A 22,638-nucleotide genomic window follows, 5' to 3' on the forward strand; every position below is an offset into this window, starting at 1 on the left:
GAAACATGATATATTTCATCATCTGTGTAATACGTCATGTTTTTGGAGCACTGAGTGTCTCAAGTAAAACTTCAAGATGAGATTTAGATCTAGTGAGAGAAAAAAAACACAACAAGCCGAGGCAGATCCTCGGCAGAGAGAAACCCTTTTTCACACATGCAATCCGGAGAAGGTGAGTCCTGTTACCTACATCCATACAAACAGGCAAACAAAAGTGTTAGTCTAGATGTGTTTTGCAGGTGTCAGGGGTCTCAACCACTTGTCATCAATGTCACTCAACACTACACATGTCATAGGTCTCTATATACTAAAGAAATTCACAACACAAGTTATATCAAGAAAGCAAGCTGTACCCAATCAATGCAGCCATCGATTAGACCCAAGAGCATCGAGAGAATACCATTATCAAAATTAAGATTTCTCTTTTACCCATTAATCATTAGAAGTGAAAGTCCAGAGGACGTTTATCCCAAAAGATGAAAGCAAATAAAGTCCCGAATACAGAGCTCCTATGTTAACAATACCTACAGCATACTAGTAGTCATACCCTATCTGCCCCAAGTAGTAAGCCAGGGTTTACCATACATCATGAAGCCAAGTAGATTATTTAGTACATAAGCCACAGGTTCAGATGTGTAACCATTCTGATGAGATCAGATAACGGCATGTAGTCTGTACAAGTAATGCATATTCCACAAGCATTTATCTCTTATGTGCTATGTAATCATTAGTGAAAAGCAAAGGGTTTTATAATAGAGCTCCATTATCCAAATTAAAGACATTGTGCGACCATATCAGGTAAAAACAGAAATTCAAATATACATGGCACCTGTGAAGAAGGCGCACCGATCATATAGTAAGCAATAGAGCCATGATCACAAAACATACCCAAAGGGCTAAGTGAGGGACCTGAGCTTAAAGCAATACACAAGCAGACTAGTGAGTGTGTGCCACTCACCCCAAATTTGTCTTGATTTATAGCAAATCCTCAGTCGAGGCATCTTCATGCATCAGCAGCCCATGTGGCCTCTCATCATTGCAGGCATATAGTGGAGCCTTCTATAGAGCTGTCCAAAAGCAAAAAGGGCACCATCATCTTCTCTGTGTAGTGTTACCCATCTCCTCATTCTAGAGCCAGAGTTAGGTTTAATATGATAACAATAAAGTTACTCAAATTGTGTTAACCAATAAGTTATATTTTGGGACTCCTCCAAGTCAAAGTATAAAGCCTGGTGCCCACATTAAAGTAAAAAGGTTATCCCAAGCAATAAATAAGAAAGGTTTGACATTATGAGACAGGTATGATGTGTGTGTGTGTGTGTGTGTGTGTGTGTGTGTGTGTTCTATAGCAATAAAAAAGCCAAACTCATTTATGGTCTCCAGATGAAAATCTTCAAGAATGATTTCTTGGAGTCACTACGTGGTTTATGTGAGCACGATCCATCTTTTAGAGAGGTCTGGCACGCTATACGTGAAGCTAAAAAGAAATCTCAATTCATACCAGAAAATGAATAAAACAGAAATTCTAGCCTTTAGTCATTAAGTGACCCAATATAGGGTTAAAGAACATGTTCAACACTACCCACAAGTTCCCAAAATTCTATGAGAAACAGGTTAGAAAATTCAAGGGTCCAATAAAAACCCTTAGTTTAGAAAAATATTAGGTAGCAAAATTGTATAAGTTAAGAAAGATATAGGGGTGTGTTTGTGTACCCACCCCTGACCCGGGCATAGGCTCCGCAGCACAAGTGGAGCGATAGGCTACCACTTGCGTGGATAGCCTATTGCCCACCAAAAGATATTGATGCGTGAAGACTGAGTAGAATGGGAAGCCTTAGTTAGGCTCTTTGGCAAGGTTTGCCATACATATATATTCCAGTTGGAATCCACTGGCTATGTTGCCAGGTAAATGTAGTGACCTGCATGTAAACCGTTAAACAGAGAAGGAAAAGAGTATTTTTGAAGGTAGAGACCACCTATAACTAGCCCACCAAAGGCACTATGGCTATGAGTCAAGCTCCAACCTCAATCTAAACAAGCAATTATATCTTTAAGACTATCAGCCAGAGGCACATTGATGGCGAGAATTGTTTGAAGACTTTCCTTATCCTTATCTAGCTCAGCCAAAATCTTAACCCAATCATTAAAGGACAGGAGTTGTAGAAGAGAGCCATGTTGGCACTGCTCTTCTGGAACTGAGGACACGATAATATCTTGTGCTTCTTCGGTCTTGATGCATGCCAAAACATGCTGGCAGGCTTTTGACGGTGAATGGTCTCAGGAGGAATCTCTGACCCCCTGAAAAGGGGTAAAATCTATGAGACATAAAACATAGTATTAGTCAAAATAAAGGTACTCTAGAAGCTACACTTCCTAAAACCAGCCAACATAAGGGCACCACGGCAAGCTCCAACCTCAATCGGCATACAATTCAATCTTTAAGACTATCGGCTAAAAGCACAATGATAGCGAGAATTGTATAAATACGGCTCAGGTATAAAGAGTTTGAGTATGAGTATGTGGACTATCTCCAAAGAGAGTAGCCCCTATAGCTAGAGTGTGTGTTTTTGTTTTGAACATAATACAATACCCTACAGCTGAATACCAAATTCAAAAGACACTCTATACTCAAGATATGAATGGAAACATGATATATTTCATCATCTGTGTAATACGTCATGTTTTTGGAGCACTGAGTGTCTCAAGTAAAACTTCAAGATGAGATTTAGATCTAGTGAGAGAAAAAAAACACAACAAGCCGAGGCAGATCCTCGGCAGAGAGAAACCCTTTTTCACACATGCAATCCGGAGAAGGTGAGTCCTGTTACCTACATCCATACAAACAGACAAACAAAAGTGTTAGTCTGGATGTGTTTTGCAGGTGTCAGGGGTCTCAACCACTTGTCATCAATGTCACTCAACACTACACATGTCATAGGTCTCTATATACTAAAGAAATTCACAACACAAGTTATATCAAGAAAGCAAGCTGTACCCAATCAATGCAGCCATCGATTAGACCAAGAGCATCGAGAGAATACCATTATCAAAATTAAGATTTCTCTTTTACCCATTAATCATTAGAAGTGAAAGTCCAGAGGACGTTTATCCCAAAAGATGAAAGCAAATAAAGTCCCGAATACAGAGCTCCTATGTTAACAATACCTACAGCATACTAGTAGTCATACCCTATCTGCCCCAAGTAGTAAGCCAGGGTTTACCATACATCATGAAGCCAAGTAGATTATTTAGTACATAAGCCACAGGTTCAGATGTGTAACCATTCTGATGAGATCAGATAACGGCATGTAGTCTGTACAAGTAATGCATATTCCACAAGCATTTATCTCTTATGTGCTATGTAATCATTAGTGAAAAGCAAAGGGTTTTATAATAGAGCTCCATTATCCAAATTAAAGACATTGTGCAACCATATCAGGTAAAAACAGAAATTCAAATATACATGGCACCTGTGAAGAAGGCGCACCGATCATATAGTAAGCAATAGAGCCATGATCACAAAACATACCCAAAGGGCTAAGTGAGGGACCTGAGCTTAAAGCAATACACAAGCAGACTAGTGAGTGTGTGCCACTCACCCCAAATTTGTCTTGATTTATAGCAAATCCTCAGTCGAGGCATCTTCATGCATCAGCAGCCCATGTGGCCTCTCATCATTGCAGGCATATAGTGGAGCCTTCTATAGAGCTGTCCAAAAGCAAAAAGGGCACCATCATCTTCTCTGTGTAGTGTTACCCATCTCCTCATTCTAGAGCCAGAGTTAGGTTTAATATGATAACAATAAAGTTACTCAAATTGTGTTAACCAATAAGTTATATTTTGGGACTCCTCCAAGTCAAAGTATAAAGCCTGGTGCCCACATTAAAGTAAAAAGGTTATCCCAAGCAATAAATAAGAAAGGTTTGACATTATGAGACAGGTATGATGTGTGTATTGTGTGTGTGTGTGTGTGTGTTCTATAGCAATAAAAAAGCCAAACTCATTTATGGTCTCCAGATGAAAATCTTCAAGAATGATTTCTTGGAGTCACTACGTGGTTTATGTGAGCACGATCCATCTTTTAGAGAGGTCTGGCACGCTGTACGCGAAGCTAAAAAGAAATCTCAATTCATACCAGAAAATGAATAAAACAGAAATTCTAGCCTTTAGTCATTAAGTGACCCAATATAGGGTTAAAGAACATGTTCAACACTACCCACAAGTTCCCAAAATTCTATGAGAAACAGGTTAGAAATTTCAAGGGTCCAATAAAAACCCTTAGTTTAGAAAAATATTAGGTAGCAAAATTGTATAAGTTAAGAAAGATATAGGGGTGTGTTTGTGTACCCACCCCTGACCCGGGCATAGGCTCCGCAGCACAAGTAGAGCGATAGGCTACCACTTGCGTGGATAGCCTATTGCCCACCAAAAGATATTGATGCGTGAAGACTGACCAGAATGGGAAGCCTTAGTTAGGCTCTTTGGCAAGGTTTGCCATACATATATATTCCAGTTGGAATCCACTGGCTATGTTGCCAGGTAAATGTAGTGACCTGCATGTAAACCGTTAAACAGAGAAGGAAAAGAGTATTTTTGAAGGTAGAGACCACCTATAACTAGCCCACCAAAGGCACTATGGCTATGAGTCAAGCTCCAACCTCAATCTAAACAAGCAATTATATCTTTAAGACTATCAGCCAGAGGCACATTGATGGCGAGAATTGTTTGAAGACTTTCCTTATCCTTATCTAGCTCAGCCAAAAGCTTAACCCAATCATTAAAGGACAGGAGTTGTAGAAGAGAGCCATGTTGGCACTGCTCTTCTGGAACTGAGGACACGATAATATCTTGTGCTTCTTCGGTCTTGATGCATGCCAAAACATGCTGGCAGGCTTTTGACGGTGAATGGTCTCAGGAGGAATCTCTGACCCCCTGAAAAGGGGTAAAATCTATGAGACATAAAACATAGTATTAGTCAAAATAAAGGTACTGTAGAAGCTACACTTCCTAAAACCAGCCAACATAAGGGCACCACGGCAAGCTCCAACCTCAATCGGCATACAATTCAATCTTTAAGACTATCGGCTAAAAGCACAATGATAGCGAGAATTGTATAAATACGGCTCAGGTATAAAGAGTTTGAGTATGAGTATGTGGACTATCTCCAAAGAGAGTAGCCCCTATAGCTAGAGTGTGTGTTTTTGTTTTGAACATAATACAATACCCTACAGCTGAATACCAAATTCAAAAGACACTCTATACTCAAGATATGAATGGAAACATGATATATTTCATCATCTGTGTAATACGTCATGTTTTTGGAGCACTGAGTGTCTCAAGTAAAACTTCAAGATGAGATTTAGATCTAGTGAGAGAAAAAAAACACAACAAGCCGAGGCAGATCCTCGGCAGAGAGAAACCCTTTTTCACACATGCAATCCGGAGAAGGTGAGTCCTGTTACCTACATCCATACAAACAGACAAACAAAAGTGTTAGTCTGGATGTGTTTTGCAGGTGTCAGGGGTCTCAACCACTTGTCATCAATGTCACTCAACACTACACATGTCATAGGTCTCTATATACTAAAGAAATTCACAACACAAGTTATATCAAGAAAGCAAGCTGTACCCAATCAATGCAGCCATCGATTAGACCAAGAGCATCGAGAGAATACCATTATCAAAATTAAGATTTCTCTTTTACCCATTAATCATTAGAAGTGAAAGTCCAGAGGACGTTTATCCCAAAAGATGAAAGCAAATAAAGTCCCGAATACAGAGCTCCTATGTTAACAATACCTACAGCATACTAGTAGTCATACCCTATCTGCCCCAAGTAGTAAGCCAGGGTTTACCATACATCATGAAGCCAAGTAGATTATTTAGTACATAAGCCACAGGTTCAGATGTGTAACCATTCTGATGAGATCAGATAACGGCATGTAGTCTGTACAAGTAATGCATATTCCACAAGCATTTATCTCTTATGTGCTATGTAATCATTAGTGAAAAGCAAAGGGTTTTATAATAGAGCTCCATTATCCAAATTAAAGACATTGTGCAACCATATCAGGTAAAAACAGAAATTCAAATATACATGGCACCTGTGAAGAAGGCGCACCGATCATATAGTAAGCAATAGAGCCATGATCACAAAACATACCCAAAGGGCTAAGTGAGGGACCTGAGCTTAAAGCAATACACAAGCAGACTAGTGAGTGTGTGCCACTCACCCCAAATTTGTCTTGATTTATAGCAAATCCTCAGTCGAGGCATCTTCATGCATCAGCAGCCCATGTGGCCTCTCATCATTGCAGGCATATAGTGGAGCCTTCTATAGAGCTGTCCAAAAGCAAAAAGGGCACCATCATCTTCTCTGTGTAGTGTTACCCATCTCCTCATTCTAGAGCCAGAGTTAGGTTTAATATGATAACAATAAAGTTACTCAAATTGTGTTAACCAATAAGTTATATTTTGGGACTCCTCCAAGTCAAAGTATAAAGCCTGGTGCCCACATTAAAGTAAAAAGGTTATCCCAAGCAATAAATAAGAAAGGTTTGACATTATGAGACAGGTATGATGTGTGTATTGTGTGTGTGTGTGTGTGTGTTCTATAGCAATAAAAAAGCCAAACTCATTTATGGTCTCCAGATGAAAATCTTCAAGAATGATTTCTTGGAGTCACTACGTGGTTTATGTGAGCACGATCCATCTTTTAGAGAGGTCTGGCACGCTGTACGCGAAGCTAAAAAGAAATCTCAATTCATACCAGAAAATGAATAAAACAGAAATTCTAGCCTTTAGTCATTAAGTGACCCAATATAGGGTTAAAGAACATGTTCAACACTACCCACAAGTTCCCAAAATTCTATGAGAAACAGGTTAGAAATTTCAAGGGTCCAATAAAAACCCTTAGTTTAGAAAAATATTAGGTAGCAAAATTGTATAAGTTAAGAAAGATATAGGGGTGTGTTTGTGTACCCACCCCTGACCCGGGCATAGGCTCCGCAGCACAAGTAGAGCGATAGGCTACCACTTGCGTGGATAGCCTATTGCCCACCAAAAGATATTGATGCGTGAAGACTGACCAGAATGGGAAGCCTTAGTTAGGCTCTTTGGCAAGGTTTGCCATACATATATATTCCAGTTGGAATCCACTGGCTATGTTGCCAGGTAAATGTAGTGACCTGCATGTAAACCGTTAAACAGAGAAGGAAAAGAGTATTTTTGAAGGTAGAGACCACCTATAACTAGCCCACCAAAGGCACTATGGCTATGAGTCAAGCTCCAACCTCAATCTAAACAAGCAATTATATCTTTAAGACTATCAGCCAGAGGCACATTGATGGCGAGAATTGTTTGAAGACTTTCCTTATCCTTATCTAGCTCAGCCAAAAGCTTAACCCAATCATTAAAGGACAGGAGTTGTAGAAGAGAGCCATGTTGGCAATGCTCTTCTGGAACTGAGGACACGATAATATCTTGTGCTTCTTCGGTCTTGATGCATGCCAAAACATGCTGGCAGGCTTTTGACGGTGAATGGTCTCAGGAGGAATCTCTGACCCCCTGAAAAGGGGTAAAATCTATGAGACATAAAACATAGTATTAGTCAAAATAAAGGTACTGTAGAAGCTACACTTCCTAAAACCAGCCAACATAAGGGCACCACGGCAAGCTCCAACCTCAATCGGCATACAATTCAATCTTTAAGACTATCGGCTAAAAGCACAATGATAGCGAGAATTGTATAAATACGGCTCAGGTATAAAGAGTTTGAGTATGAGTATGTGGACTATCTCCAAAGAGAGTAGCCCCTATAGCTAGAGTGTGTGTTTTTGTTTTGAACATAATACAATACCCTACAGCTGAATACCAAATTCAAAAGACACTCTATACTCAAGATATGAATGGAAACATGATATATTTCATCATCTGTGTAATACGTCATGTTTTTGGAGCACTGAGTGTCTCAAGTAAAACTTCAAGATGAGATTTAGATCTAGTGAGAGAAAAAAAACACAACAAGCCGAGGCAGATCCTCGGCAGAGAGAAACCCTTTTTCACACATGCAATCCGGAGAAGGTGAGTCCTGTTACCTACATCCATACAAACAGACAAACAAAAGTGTTAGTCTGGATGTGTTTTGCAGGTGTCAGGGGACTCAACCACTTGTCATCAATGTCACTCAACACTACACATGTCATAGGTCTCTATATACTAAAGAAATTCACAACACAAGTTATATCAAGAAAGCAAGCTGTATGCAATCAATGCAGCCATCGATTAGACCAAGAGCATTGAGAGAATACCATTATCAAAATTAAGATTTCTCTTTTACCCATTAATCATTAGAAGTGAAAGTCCAGAGGACATTTATCCCAAAAGATGAAAGCAAAAAAAGTCCCAAATACAGAGCTCCTATGTTAACAATACCTACAGCATACTAGTAGTCATACCCTATCTGCCCCAAGTAGTAAGCCAGGGTTTACCATACATCATGAAGCCAAGTAGATTATTTAGTACATAAGCCACAGGTTCAGATGTGTAACCATTCTGATGAGATCAGATAACGGCATGTAGTCTATACAAGTAATGCATATTCCACAAGCATTTATCTCTTATGTGCTATGTAATCATTAGTGAAAAGCAAAGGGTTTTATAATAGAGCTCCATTATCCAAATTAAAGACATTGTGCAACCATATCAGGTAAAAACAGAAATTCAAATATACATGGCACTTGTGAAGAAGGCGCACGGATCATTTAGTAAGCAATAGAGCCATGATCACAAAACATACCCAAAGGGCTAAGTGAGGGACCTGAGCTTAAAGCAATACACAAGCAGACTAGTGAGTGTGTGCCACTCACCCCAAATTTGTCTTGATTTATAGCAAATCCTCAGTCGAGGCATCTTCATGCATCAGCAGCCCATGTTGCCTCTCATCATTGTAGGCATATAGTGGAGCCTTCTATAGAGCTGTCCAAAAGCAAAAAGGGCACTATCATCTTCTCTGCGTAGTGTGACCCATCTCCTCATTCTAGAGCCAGAGTTAGGTGTGTTAACCAATAAGTTATATTTTGGGACTCCTCCAAGTCAAAGTATATAGCCTGGTGCCCACATTAAAGTAAAAAGGTTATCCCAAGCAATAAATAAAAAAGATTTGACATTATGAGACAGGTATGATGTGTGTATTGTGTGTGAGTGTGTGTGTGTGTGTGTGTGTGTGTGTGTGTTCTATTATTTATGGTCTCCAGATGAAAATCTTCAAGAATGATTTCTTGGAGTCACTACATGGTTTATGTGAGCACGATCCATCTTTTAGAGAGGTCTGGCACGCTGTACGCGAAGCTAAAAAGAAATCTCAATTCATACCAGAAAATGAATAAAACAAAAATTCTAGCCTTTAGTCATTAAGTGACCCAATATAGGGTTAAAGCACATGTTCAACACTACCCACAAGTTCCCAAAATTCTATGAGAAACAGGTTAGAAAATTCAAGGGTCCAATAAAAACCCTTAGTTTAGAAAAATATTAGGTAGAAAAATTGTACAAGTTAAGAAAGATATAGGGCTGTGTTTGTGTACCCACCCCTGACCCGGGCATAGGCTCCGCAGCACAAGTGGAGCGATAGGCTACCACTTGCGTGGATAGCCTATTGCCCACCAAAAGATATTGATGCGTGAAGACTGAGTAGAATGGGAAGCCTTAGTTAGGCTCTTTGGCAAGGTTTGCCATACATATATATTCCAGTTGGAATCCACTGGCTATGTTGCCAGGTAAATGTAGTGACCTGCATGTAAACCGTTAAACAGAGAAGGAAAAGAGTATTTTTGAAGGTAGAGACCACCTATAACTAGCCCACCAAAGGCACTATGGCTATGAGTCAAGCTCCAACCTCAATCTAAACAAGCAATTATATCTTTAAGACTATCAGCCAGAGGCACATTGATGGCGAGAATTGTTTGAAGACTTTCCTTATCCTTATCTAGCTCAGCCAAAAGCTTAACCCAATCATTAAAGGACAGGAGTTGTAGAAGAGAGCCATGTTGGCACTGCTCTTCTGGAACTGAGGAGACGATAATATCTTGTGCTTCTTCGGTCTTGATGCATGCCAAAACATGCTGGCAGGCTTTTGACGGTGAATGGTCTCAGGAGGAATCTCTGACCCCCTGAAAAGGGGTAAAATCTATGAGACATAAAACATAGTGTTAGTCAAAATAAAGGTACTGTAGAAGCTAGACTTCCTAAAACCAGCCAACATAAGGGCACCACGGCAAGCTCCAACCTCAATCGGCATACAATTCAATCTTTAAGACTATCGGCTAAAAGCACAATGATAGCGAGAATTGTATAAATACGGCTCAGGTATAAAGAGTTTGAGTATGAGTATGTGGACTATCTCCAAAGAGAGTAGCCCCTATAGCTAGAGTGTGTGTTTTTGTTTTGAACATAATACAATACCCTACAGCTGAATACCAAATTCAAAAGACACTCTATACTCAAGATATGAATGGAAACATGATATATTTCATCATCTGTGTAATACGTCATGTTTTTGGAGCACTGAGTGTCTCAAGTAAAACTTCAAGATGAGATTTAGATCTAGTGAGAGAAAAAAAACACAACAAGCCGAGGCAGATCCTCGACAGAGAGAAACCCTTTTTTACACATGCAATCCGGAGAAGGTGAGTCCTGTTACCTACATCCATACAAACAGACAAACAAAAGTGTTAGTCTGGATGTGTTTTGCAGGTGTCAGGGGTCTCAACCACTTGTCATCAATGTCACTCAACACTACACATGTCATAGGTCTCTATATACTAAAGAAATTCACAACACAAGTTATATCAAGAAAGCAAGCTGTACCCAATCAATGCAGCCATCGATTAGACCAAGAGCATCGAGAGAATACCACTATCAAAATTAAGATTTCTCTTTTACCCATTAATCATTAGAAGTGAAAGTCCAGAGGACGTTTATCCCAAAAGATGAAAGCAAATAAAGTCCCGAATACAGAGCTCCTATGTTAACAATACCTACAGCATACTAGTAGTCATACCCTATCTGCCCCAAGTAGTAAGCCAGGGTTTACCATACATCATGAAGCCAAGTAGATTATTTAGTACATAAGCCACAGGTTCAGATGTGTAACCATTCTGATGAGATCAGATAACGGCATGTAGTCTGTACAAGTAATGCATATTCCACAAGCATTTATCTCTTATGTGCTATGTAATCATTAGTGAAAAGCAAAGGGTTTTATAATAGAGCTCCATTATCCAAATTAAAGACATTGTGCAACCATATCAGGTAAAAACAGAAATTCAAATATACATGGCACCTGTGAAGAAGGCGCACCGATCATATAGTAAGCAATAGAGCCATGATCACAAAACATACCCAAAGGGCTAAGTGAGGGACCTGAGCTTAAAGCAATACACAAGCAGACTAGTGAGTGTGTGCCACTCACCCCAAATTTGTCTTGATTTATAGCAAATCCTCAGTCGAGGCATCTTCATGCATCAGCAGCCCATGTGGCCTCTCATCATTGCAGGCATATAGTGGAGCCTTCTATAGAGCTGTCCAAAAGCAAAAAGGGCACCATCATCTTCTCTGTGTAGTGTTACCCATCTCCTCATTCTAGAGCCAGAGTTAGGTTTAATATGATAACAATAAAGTTACTCAAATTGTGTTAACCAATAAGTTATATTTTGGGACTCCTCCAAGTCAAAGTATAAAGCCTGGTGCCCACATTAAAGTAAAAAGGTTATCCCAAGCAATAAATAAGAAAGGTTTGACATTATGAGACAGGTATGATGTGTGTATTGTGTGTGTGTGTGTGTGTGTGTGTGTTCTATAGCAATAAAAAGCCAAACTCATTTATGGTCTCCAGATGAAAATCTTCAAGAATGATTTCTTGGAGTTACTTAGTGGTTTATGTGAGCACGATCCATCTTTTAGAGACGTCTGGCACGCTGTACGCGAAGCTAAAAAGAAATCTCAATTCATACCAGAAAATGAATAAAACAGAAATTCTAGCCTTTAGTCATTAAGTGACCCAATATAGGGTTAAAGAACATGTTCAACACTACCCACAAGTTCCCAAAATTCTATGAGAAACAGGTTAGAAAATTCAAGGGTCCAATAAAAACCCTTAGTTTAGAAAAATATTAGGTAGCAAAATTGTATAAGTTAAGAAAGATATAGGGGTGTGTTTGTGTACCCACCCCTGACCCGGGCATAGGCTCCGCAGCACAAGTGGAGCGATAGGCTACCACTTGCGTGGATAGCCTATTGCCCACCAAAAGATATTGATGCGTGAAGACTGAGTAGAATGGGAAGCCTTAGTTAGGCTCTTTGGCAAGGTTTGCCATACATATATATTCCAGTTGGAATCCACTGGCTATGTTGCCAGGTAAATGTAGTGACCTGCATGTAAACCGTTAAACAGAGAAGGAAAAGAGTATTTTTGAAGGTAGAGACCACCTATAACTAGCCCACCAAAGGCACTATGGCCATGAGTCAAGCTCCAACCTCAATCTAAACAAGCAATTATATCTTTAAGACTATCAGCCAGAGGCACATTGATGGCGAGAATTGTTTGAAGACTTTCCTTATCCTTATCTAGCTCAGCCAAAATCTTAACCCAATCATTAAAGAACAGGAGTTGTAGAAGAGAGCCATGTTGGCACTGCTCTTCTGGAACTGAGGACACGATAATATCTTGTGCTTCTTCGGTCTTGATGCATGCCAAAACATGCTGGCAGGCTTTTGACGGTGAATGGTCTCAGGAGGAATCTCTGACCCCCTGAAAAGGGGTAAAATCTATGAGACATAAAACATAGTGTTAGTCAAAATAAAGGTACTGTAGAAGCTACACTTCCTAAAACCAGCCAACATAAGGGCACCACGGCAAGCTCCAACCTCAATCGGCATACAAGTCAATCTTTAAGACTATCGGCTAAAAGCACAATGATAGCGAGAATTGTATAAATACGGCTCAGGTATAAAGAGTTTGAGTATGAGTATGTGGACTATCTCCAAAGAGAGTAGCCCCTATAGCTAGAGTGTGTGTTTTTGTTTTGAACATAATACAATACCCTACAGCTGAATACCAAATTCAAAAGACACTCTATACTCAAGATATGAATGGAAACATGATATATTTCATCATCTGTGTAATACGTCATGTTTTTGGAGCACTGAGTGTCTCAAGTAAAACTTCAAGATGAGATTTAGATCTAGTGAGAGAAAAAAAACACAACAAGCCGAGGCAGATCCTCGGCAGAGAGAAACCCTTTTTCACACATGCAATCCGGAGAAGGTGAGTCCTGTTACCTACATCCATACAAACAGACAAACAAAAGTGTTAGTCTAGATGTGTTTTGCAGGTGTCAGGGGTCTCAACCACCTCTCATCAATGTCACTCAACACTACACATGTCATAGGTCTCTATATACTAAAGAAATTCACAACACAAGTTATATCAAGAAAGCAAGCTGTACCCAATCAATGCAGCCATCGATTAGACCAAGAGCATCGAGAGAATACCATTATCAAAATTAAGATTTCTCTTTTACCCATTAATCATTAGAAGTGAAAGTCCAGAGGACGTTTATCCCAAAAGATGAAAGCAAATAAAGTCCCGAATACAGAGCTCCTATGTTAACAATACCTACAGCATACTAGTAGTCATACCCTATCTGCCCCAAGTAGTAAGCCAGGGTTTACCATACATCATGAAGCCAAGTAGATTATTTAGTACATAAGCCACAGGTTCAGATGTGTAACCATTCTGATGAGATCAGATAACGGCATGTAGTCTGTACAAGTAATGCATATTCCACAAGCATTTATCTCTTATGTGCTATGTAATCATTAGTGAAAAGCAAAGGGTTTTATAATAGAGCTCCATTATCCAAATTAAAGACATTGTGCAACCATATCAGGTAAAAACAGAAATTCAAATATACATGGCACCTGTGAAGAAGGCGCACCGATCATATAGTAAGCAATAGAGCCATGATCACAAAACATACCCAAAGGGCTAAGTGAGGGACCTGAGCTTAAAGCAATACACAAGCAGACTAGTGAGTGTGTGCCACTCACCCCAAATTTGTCTTGATTTATAGCAAATCCTCAGTCGAGGCATCTTCATGCATCAGCAGCCCATGTGGCCTCTCATCATTGCAGGCATATAGTGGAGCCTTCTATAGAGCTGTCCAAAAGCAAAAAGGGCACCATCATCTTCTCTGTGTAGTGTTACCCATCTCCTCATTCTAGAGCCAGAGTTAGGTTTAATATGATAACAATAAAGTTACTCAAATTGTGTTAACCAATAAGTTATATTTTGGGACTCCTCCAAGTCAAAGTATAAAGCCTGGTGCCCACATTAAAGTAAAAAGGTTATCCCAAGCAATAAATAAGAAAGGTTTGACATTATGAGACAGGTATGATGTGTGTATTGTGTGTGTGTGTGTGTGTGTTTGTGTGTGTGTGTGTGTGTGTGTGTTCTATAGCAATAAAAAACCCAAACTCATTTATGGTCTCCAGATGAAAATCTTCAAGAATGATTTCTTGGAGTCACTACGTGGTTTATGTGAGCACGATCCATCTTTTAGAGAGGTCTGGCACGCTGTACGCGAAGCTAAAAAGAAATCTCAATTCATACCAGAAAATGAATAAAACAGAAATTCTAGCCTTTAGTCATTAAGTGACCCAATATAGGGTTAAAGAACATGTTCAACACTACCCACAAGTTCCCAAAATTCTATGAGAAACAGGTTAGAAAATTCAAGGGTCCAATAAAAACCCTTAGTTTAGAAAAATATTAGGTAGCAAAATTGTATAAGTTAAGAAAGATATAGGGGTGTGTTTGTGTACCCACCCCTGACCCGGGCATAGGCTCCGCAGCACAAGTGGAGCGATAGGCTACCACTTGCGTGGATAGCCTATTGCCCACCAAAAGATATTGATGCATGAAGACTGAGTAGAATGGGAAGCCTTAGTTAGGCTCTTTGGCAAGGTTTGCCATACATATATATTCCAGTTGGAATCCACTGGCTATGTTGCCAGGTAAATGTAGTGACCTGCATGTAAACCGTTAAACAGAGAAGGAAAAGAGTATTTTTGAAGGTAGAGACCACCTATAACTAGCCCACCAAAGGCACTATGGCTATGAGTCAAGCTCCAACCTCAATCTAAACAAGCAATTATATCTTTAAGACTATCAGCCAGAGGCACATTGATGGCGAGAATTGTTTGAAGACTTTCCTTATCCTTATCTAGCTCAGCCAAAATCTTAACCCAATCATTAAAGGACAGGAGTTGTAGAAGAGAGCCATGTTGGCACTGCTCTTCTGGAACTGAGGACACGATAATATCTTGTGCTTCTTCGGTCTTGATGCATGCCAAAACATGCTGGCAGGCTTTTGACGGTGAATGGTCTCAGGAGGAATCTCTGACCCCCTGAAAAGGGGTAAAATCTATGAGACATAAAACATAGTATTAGTCAAAATAAAGGTACTGTAGAAGCTACACTTCCTAAAACCAGCCAACATAAGGGCACCACGGCAAGCTCCAACCTCAATCGGCATACAATTCAATCTTTAAGACTATCGGCTAAAAGCACAATGATAGCGAGAATTGTATAAATACGGCTCAGGTATAAAGAGTTTGAGTATGAGTATGTGGACTATCTCCAAAGAGAGTAGCCCCTATAGCTAGAGTGTGTGTTTTTGTTTTGAACATAATACAATACCCTACAGCTGAATACCAAATTCAAAAGACACTCTATACTCAAGATATGAATGGAAACATGATATATTTCATCATCTGTGTAATACGTCATGTTTTTGGAGCACTGAGTGTCTCAAGTAAAACTTCAAGATGAGATTTAGATCTAGTGAGAGAAAAAAAACACAACAAGCCGAGGCAGATCCTCGGCAGAGAGAAACCCTTTTTCACACATGCAATCCGGAGAAGGTGAGTCCTGTTACCTACATCCATACAAACAGACAAACAAAAGTGTTAGTCTGGATGTGTTTTGCAGGTGTCAGGGGTCTCAACCACTTGTCATCAATGTCACTCAACACTACACATGTCATAGGTCTCTATATACTAAAGAAATTCACAACACAAGTTATATGAAGAAAGCAAGCTGTACCCAATCAATGCAGCCATCGATTAGACCAAGAGCATCGAGAGAATACCATTATCAAAATTAAGATTTCTCTTTTACCCATTAATCATTAGAAGTGAAAGTCCAGAGGACGTTTATCCCAAAAGATGAAAGCAAATAAAGTCCCGAATACAGAGCTCCTATGTTAACAATACCTACAGCATACTAGTAGTCATACCCTATCTGCCCCAAGTAGTAAGCCAGGGTTTACCATACATCATGAAGCCAAGTAGATTATTTAGTACATAAGCCACAGGTTCAGATGTGTAACCATTCTGATGAGATCAGATAACGGCATGTAGTCTGTACAAGTAATGCATATTCCACAAGCATTTATCTCTTATGTGCTATGTAATCATTAGTGAAAAGCAAAGGGTTTTATAATAGAGCTCCATTATCCAAATTAAAGACATTGTGCAACCATATCAGGTAAAAACAGAAATTCAAATATACATGGCACCTGTGAAGAAGGCGCACCGATCATATAGTAAGCAATAGAGCCATGATCACAAAACATACCCAAAGGGCTAAGTGAGGGACCTGAGCTTAAAGCAATACACAAGCAGACTAGTGAGTGTGTGCCACTCACCCCAAATTTGTCTTGATTTATAGCAAATCCTCAGTCGAGGCATCTTCATGCATCAGCAGCCCATGTGGCCTCTCATCATTGCAGGCATATAGTGGAGCCTTCTATAGAGCTGTCCAAAAGCAAAAAGGGCACCATCATCTTCTCTGTGTAGTGTTACCCATCTCCTCATTCTAGAGCCAGAGTTAGGTTTAATATGATAACAATAAAGTTACTCAAATTGTGTTAACCAATAAGTTATATTTTGGGACTCCTCCAAGTCAAAGTATAAAGCCTGGTGCCCACATTAAAGTAAAAAGGTTATCCCAAGCAATAAATAAGAAAGGTTTGACATTATGAGACAGGTATGATGTGTGTATTGTGTGTGTGTGTGTGTGTGTGTTCTATAGCAATAAAAAAGCCAAACTCATTTATGGTCTCCAGATGAAAATCTTCAAGAATGATTTCTTGGAGTCACTACGTGGTTTATGTGAGCACGATCCATCTTTTAGAGAGGTCTGGCACGCTGTACGCGAAGCTAAAAAGAAATCTCAATTCATACCAGAAAATGAATAAAACAGAAATTCTAGCCTTTAGTCATTAAGTGACCCAATATAGGGTTAAAGAACATGTTCAACACTACCCACAAGTTCCCAAAATTCTATGAGAAACAGGTTAGAAAATTCAAGGGTCCAATAAAAACCCTTAGTTTAGAAAAATATTAGGTAGCAAAATTGTATAAGTTAAGAAAGATATAGGGGTGTGTTTGTGTACCCACCCCTGACCCGGGCATAGGCTCCGCAGCACAAGTGGAGCGATAGGCTACCACTTGCGTGGATAGCCTATTGCCCACCAAAAGATATTGATGCGTGAAGACTGAGTAGAATGGGAAGCCTTAGTTAGGCTCTTTGGCAAGGTTTGCCATACATATATATTCCAGTTGGAATCCACTGGCTATGTTGCCAGGTAAATGTAGTGACCTGCATGTAAACCGTTAAACAGAGAAGGAAAAGAGTATTTTTGAAGGTAGAGACCACCTATAACTAGCCCACCAAAGGCACTATGGCTATGAGTCAAGCTCCAACCTCAATCTAAACAAGCAATTATATCTTTAAGACTATCAGCCAGAGGCACATTGATGGCGAGAATTGTTTGAAGACTTTCCTTATCCTTATCTAGCTCAGCCAAAATCTTAACCCAATCATTAAAGGACAGGAGTTGTAGAAGAGAGCCATGTTGGCACTGCTCTTCTGGAACTGAGGACACGATAATATCTTGTGCTTCTTCGGTCTTGATGCATGCCAAAACATGCTGGCAGGCTTTTGACGGTGAATGGTCTCAGGAGGAATCTCTGACCCCCTGAAAAGGGGTAAAATCTATGAGACATAAAACATAGTATTAGTCAAAATAAAGGTACTGTAGAAGCTACACTTCCTAAAACCAGCCAACATAAGGGCACCACGGCAAGCTCCAACCTCAATCGGCATACAATTCAATCTTTAAGACTATCGGCTAAAAGCACAATGATAGCGAGAATTGTATAAATACGGCTCAGGTATAAAGAGTTTGAGTATGAGTATGTGGACTATCTCCAAAGAGAGTAGCCCCTATAGCTAGAGTGTGTGTTTTTGTTTTGAACATAATACAATACCCTACAGCTGAATACCAAATTCAAAAGACACTCTATACTCAAGATATGAATGGAAACATGATATATTTCATCATCTGTGTAATACGTCATGTTTTTGGAGCACTGAGTGTCTCAAGTAAAACTTCAAGATGAGATTTAGATCTAGTGAGAGAAAAAAAACACAACAAGCCGAGGCAGATCCTCGGCAGAGAGAAACCCTTTTTCACACATGCAATCCGGAGAAGGTGAGTCCTGTTACCTACATCCATACAAACAGGCAAACAAAAGTGTTAGTCTAGATGTGTTTTGCAGGTGTCAGGGGTCTCAACCACTTGTCATCAATGTCACTCAACACTACACATGTCATAGGTCTCTATATACTAAAGAAATTCACAACACAAGTTATATCAAGAAAGCAAGCTGTACCCAATCAATGCAGCCATCGATTAGACCAAGAGCATCGAGAGAATACCATTATCAAAATTAAGATTTCTCTTTTACCCATTAATCATTAGAAGTGAAAGTCCAGAGGACGTTTATCCCAAAAGATGAAAGCAAATAAAGTCCCGAATACAGAGCTCCTATGTTAACAATACCTACAGCATACTAGTAGTCATACCCTATCTGCCCCAAGTAGTAAGCCAGGGTTTACCATACATCATGAAGCCAAGTAGATTATTTAGTACATAAGCCACAGGTTCAGATGTGTAACCATTCTGATGAGATCAGATAACGGCATGTAGTCTGTACAAGTAATGCATATTCCATAAGCATTTATCTCTTATGTGCTATGTAATCATTTGTGAAAAGCAAAGGGTTTTATAATAGAGCTCCATTATCCAAATTAAAGACATTGTGCGACCATATCAGGTAAAAACAGAAATTCAAATATACATGGCACCTGTGAAGAAGGCGCACCGATCATATAGTAAGCAATAGAGCCATGATCACAAAACATACCCAAAGGGCTAAGTGAGGGACCTGAGCTTAAAGCAATACACAAGCAGACTAGTGAGTGTGTGCCACTCACCCCAAATTTGTCTTGATTTATAGCAAATCCTCAGTCGAGGCATCTTCATGCATCAGCAGCCCATGTGGCCTCTCATCATTGCAGGCATATAGTGGAGCCTTCTATAGAGCTGTCCAAAAGCAAAAAGGGCACCATCATCTTCTCTGTGTAGTGTTACCCATCTCCTCATTCTAGAGCCAGAGTTAGGTTTAATATGATAACAATAAAGTTACTCAAATTGTGTTAACCAATAAGTTATATTTTGGGACTCCTCCAAGTCAAAGTATAAAGCCTGGTGCCCACATTAAAGTAAAAAGGTTATCCCAAGCAATAAATAAGAAAGGTTTGACATTATGAGACAGGTATGATGTGTGTGTGTGTGTGTGTGTGTGTGTGTGTGTTCTATAGCAATAAAAAAGCCAAACTCATTTATGGTCTCCAGATGAAAATCTTCAAGAATGATTTCTTGGAGTCACTACGTGGTTTATGTGAGCACGATCCATCTTTTAGAGAGGTCTGGCACGCTGTACGTGAAGCTAAAAAGAAATCTCAATTCATACCAGAAAATGAATAAAACAGAAATTCTAGCCTTTAGTCATTAAGTGACCCAATATAGGGTTAAAGAACATGTTCAACACTACCCACAAGTTCCCAAAATTCTATGAGAAACAGGTTAGAAAATTCAAGGGTCCAATAAAAACCCTTAGTTTAGAAAAATATTAGGTAGCAAAATTGTATAAGTTAAGAAAGATATAGGGGTGTGTTTGTGTACCCACCCCTGACCCGGGCATAGGCTCCGCAGCACAAGTGGAGCGATAGGCTACCACTTGCGTGGATAGCCTATTGCCCACCAAAAGATATTGATGCGTGAAGACTGAGTAGAATGGGAAGCCTTAGTTAGGCTCTTTGGCAAGGTTTGCCATACATATATATTCCAGTTGGAATCCACTGGCTATGTTGCCAGGTAAATGTAGTGACCTGCATGTAAACCGTTAAACAGAGAAGGAAAAGAGTATTTTTGAAGGTAGAGACCACCTATAACTAGCCCACCAAAGGCACTATGGCTATGAGTCAAGCTCCAACCTCAATCTAAACAAGCAATTATATCTTTAAGACTATCAGCCAGAGGCACATTGATGGCGAGAATTGTTTGAAGACTTTCCTTATCCTTATCTAGCTCAGCCAAAATCTTAACCCAATCATTAAAGGACAGGAGTTGTAGAAGAGAGCCATGTTGGCACTGCTCTTCTGGAACTGAGGACACGATAATATCTTGTGCTTCTTTGGTCTTGATGCATGCCAAAACATGCTGGCAGGCTTTTGACGGTGAATGGTCTCAGGAGGAATCTCTGACCCCCTGAAAAGGGGTAAAATCTATGAGACATAAAACATAGTATTAGTCAAAATAAAGGTACTCTAGAAGCTACACTTCCTAAAACCAGCCAACATAAGGGCACCACGGCAAGCTCCAACCTCAATCGGCATACAATTCAATCTTTAAGACTATCGGCTAAAAGCACAATGATAGCGAGAATTGTATAAATACGGCTCAGGTATAAAGAGTTTGAGTATGAGTATGTGGACTATCTCCAAAGAGAGTAGCCCCTATAGCTAGAGTGTGTGTTTTTGTTTTGAACATAATACAATACCCTAAAGCTGAATACCAAATTCAAAAGACACTCTATACTCAAGATATGAATGGAAACATGATATATTTCATCATCTGTGTAATACGTCATGTTTTTGGAGCACTGAGTGTCTCAAGTAAAACTTCAAGATGAGATTTAGATCTAGTGAGAGAAAAAAAACACAACAAGCCGAGGCAGATCCTCGGCAGAGAGAAACCCTTTTTCACACATGCAATCCGGAGAAGGTGAGTCCTGTTACCTACATCCATACAAACAGACAAACAAAAGTGTTAGTCTGGATGTGTTTTGCAGGTGTCAGGGGTCTCAACCACTTGTCATCAATGTCACTCAACACTACACATGTCATAGGTCTCTATATACTAAAGAAATTCACAACACAAGTTATATCAAGAAAGCAAGCTGTACCCAATCAATGCAGCCATCGATTAGACCAAGAGCATCGAGAGAATACCATTATCAAAATTAAGATTTCTCTTTTACCCATTAATCATTAGAAGTGAAAGTCCAGAGGACGTTTATCCCAAAAGATGAAAGCAAATAAAGTCCCGAATACAGAGCTCTATGCCAGGTAAATGTAGTGACCTGCATGTAAACCGTTAAACAGAGAAGGAAAAGAGTATTTTTGAAGGTAGAGACCACCTATAACTAGCCCACCAAAGGCACTATGGCTATGAGTCAAGCTCCAACCTCAATCTAAACAAGCAATTATATCTTTAAGACTATCAGCCAGAGGCACATTGATGGCGAGAATTGTTTGAAGACTTTCCTTATCCTTATCTAGCTCAGCCAAAAGCTTAACCCAATCATTAAAGGACAGGAGTTGTAGAAGAGAGCCATGTTGGCACTGCTCTTCTGGAACTGAGGAGACGATAATATCTTGTGCTTCTTCGGTCTTGATGCATGCCAAAACATGCTGGCAGGCTTTTGACGGTGAATGGTCTCAGGAGGAATCTCTGACCCCCTGAAAAGGGGTAAAATCTATGAGACATAAAACATAGTGTTAGTCAAAATAAAGGTACTGTAGAAGCTAGACTTCCTAAAACCAGCCAACATAAGGGCACCACGGCAAGCTCCAACCTCAATCGGCATACAATTCAATCTTTAAGACTATCGGCTAAAAGCACAATGATAGCGAGAATTGTATAAATACGGCTCAGGTATAAAGAGTTTGAGTATGAGTATGTGGACTATCTCCAAAGAGAGTAGCCCCTATAGCTAGAGTGTGTGTTTTTGTTTTGAACATAATACAATACCCTACAGCTGAATACCAAATTCAAAAGACACTCTATACTCAAGATATGAATGGAAACATGATATATTTCATCATCTGTGTAATACGTCATGTTTTTGGAGCACTGAGTGTCTCAAGTAAAACTTCAAGATGAGATTTAGATCTAGTGAGAGAAAAAAAACACAACAAGCCGAGGCAGATCCTCGACAGAGAGAAACCCTTTTTTACACATGCAATCCGGAGAAGGTGAGTCCTGTTACCTACATCCATACAAACAGACAAACAAAAGTGTTAGTTTGGATGTGTTTTGCAGGTGTCAGGGGTCTCAACCACTTGTCATCAATGTCACTCAACACTACACATGTCATAGGTCT

The sequence above is a fragment of the Cibotium barometz genome, chromosome 19, assembly GCF_041138505.1.
Source record: "Cibotium barometz isolate CiBa-2024 chromosome 19, ASM4113850v1, whole genome shotgun sequence".
Lineage (NCBI taxonomy): Eukaryota > Viridiplantae > Streptophyta > Polypodiopsida > Cyatheales > Cibotiaceae > Cibotium > Cibotium barometz.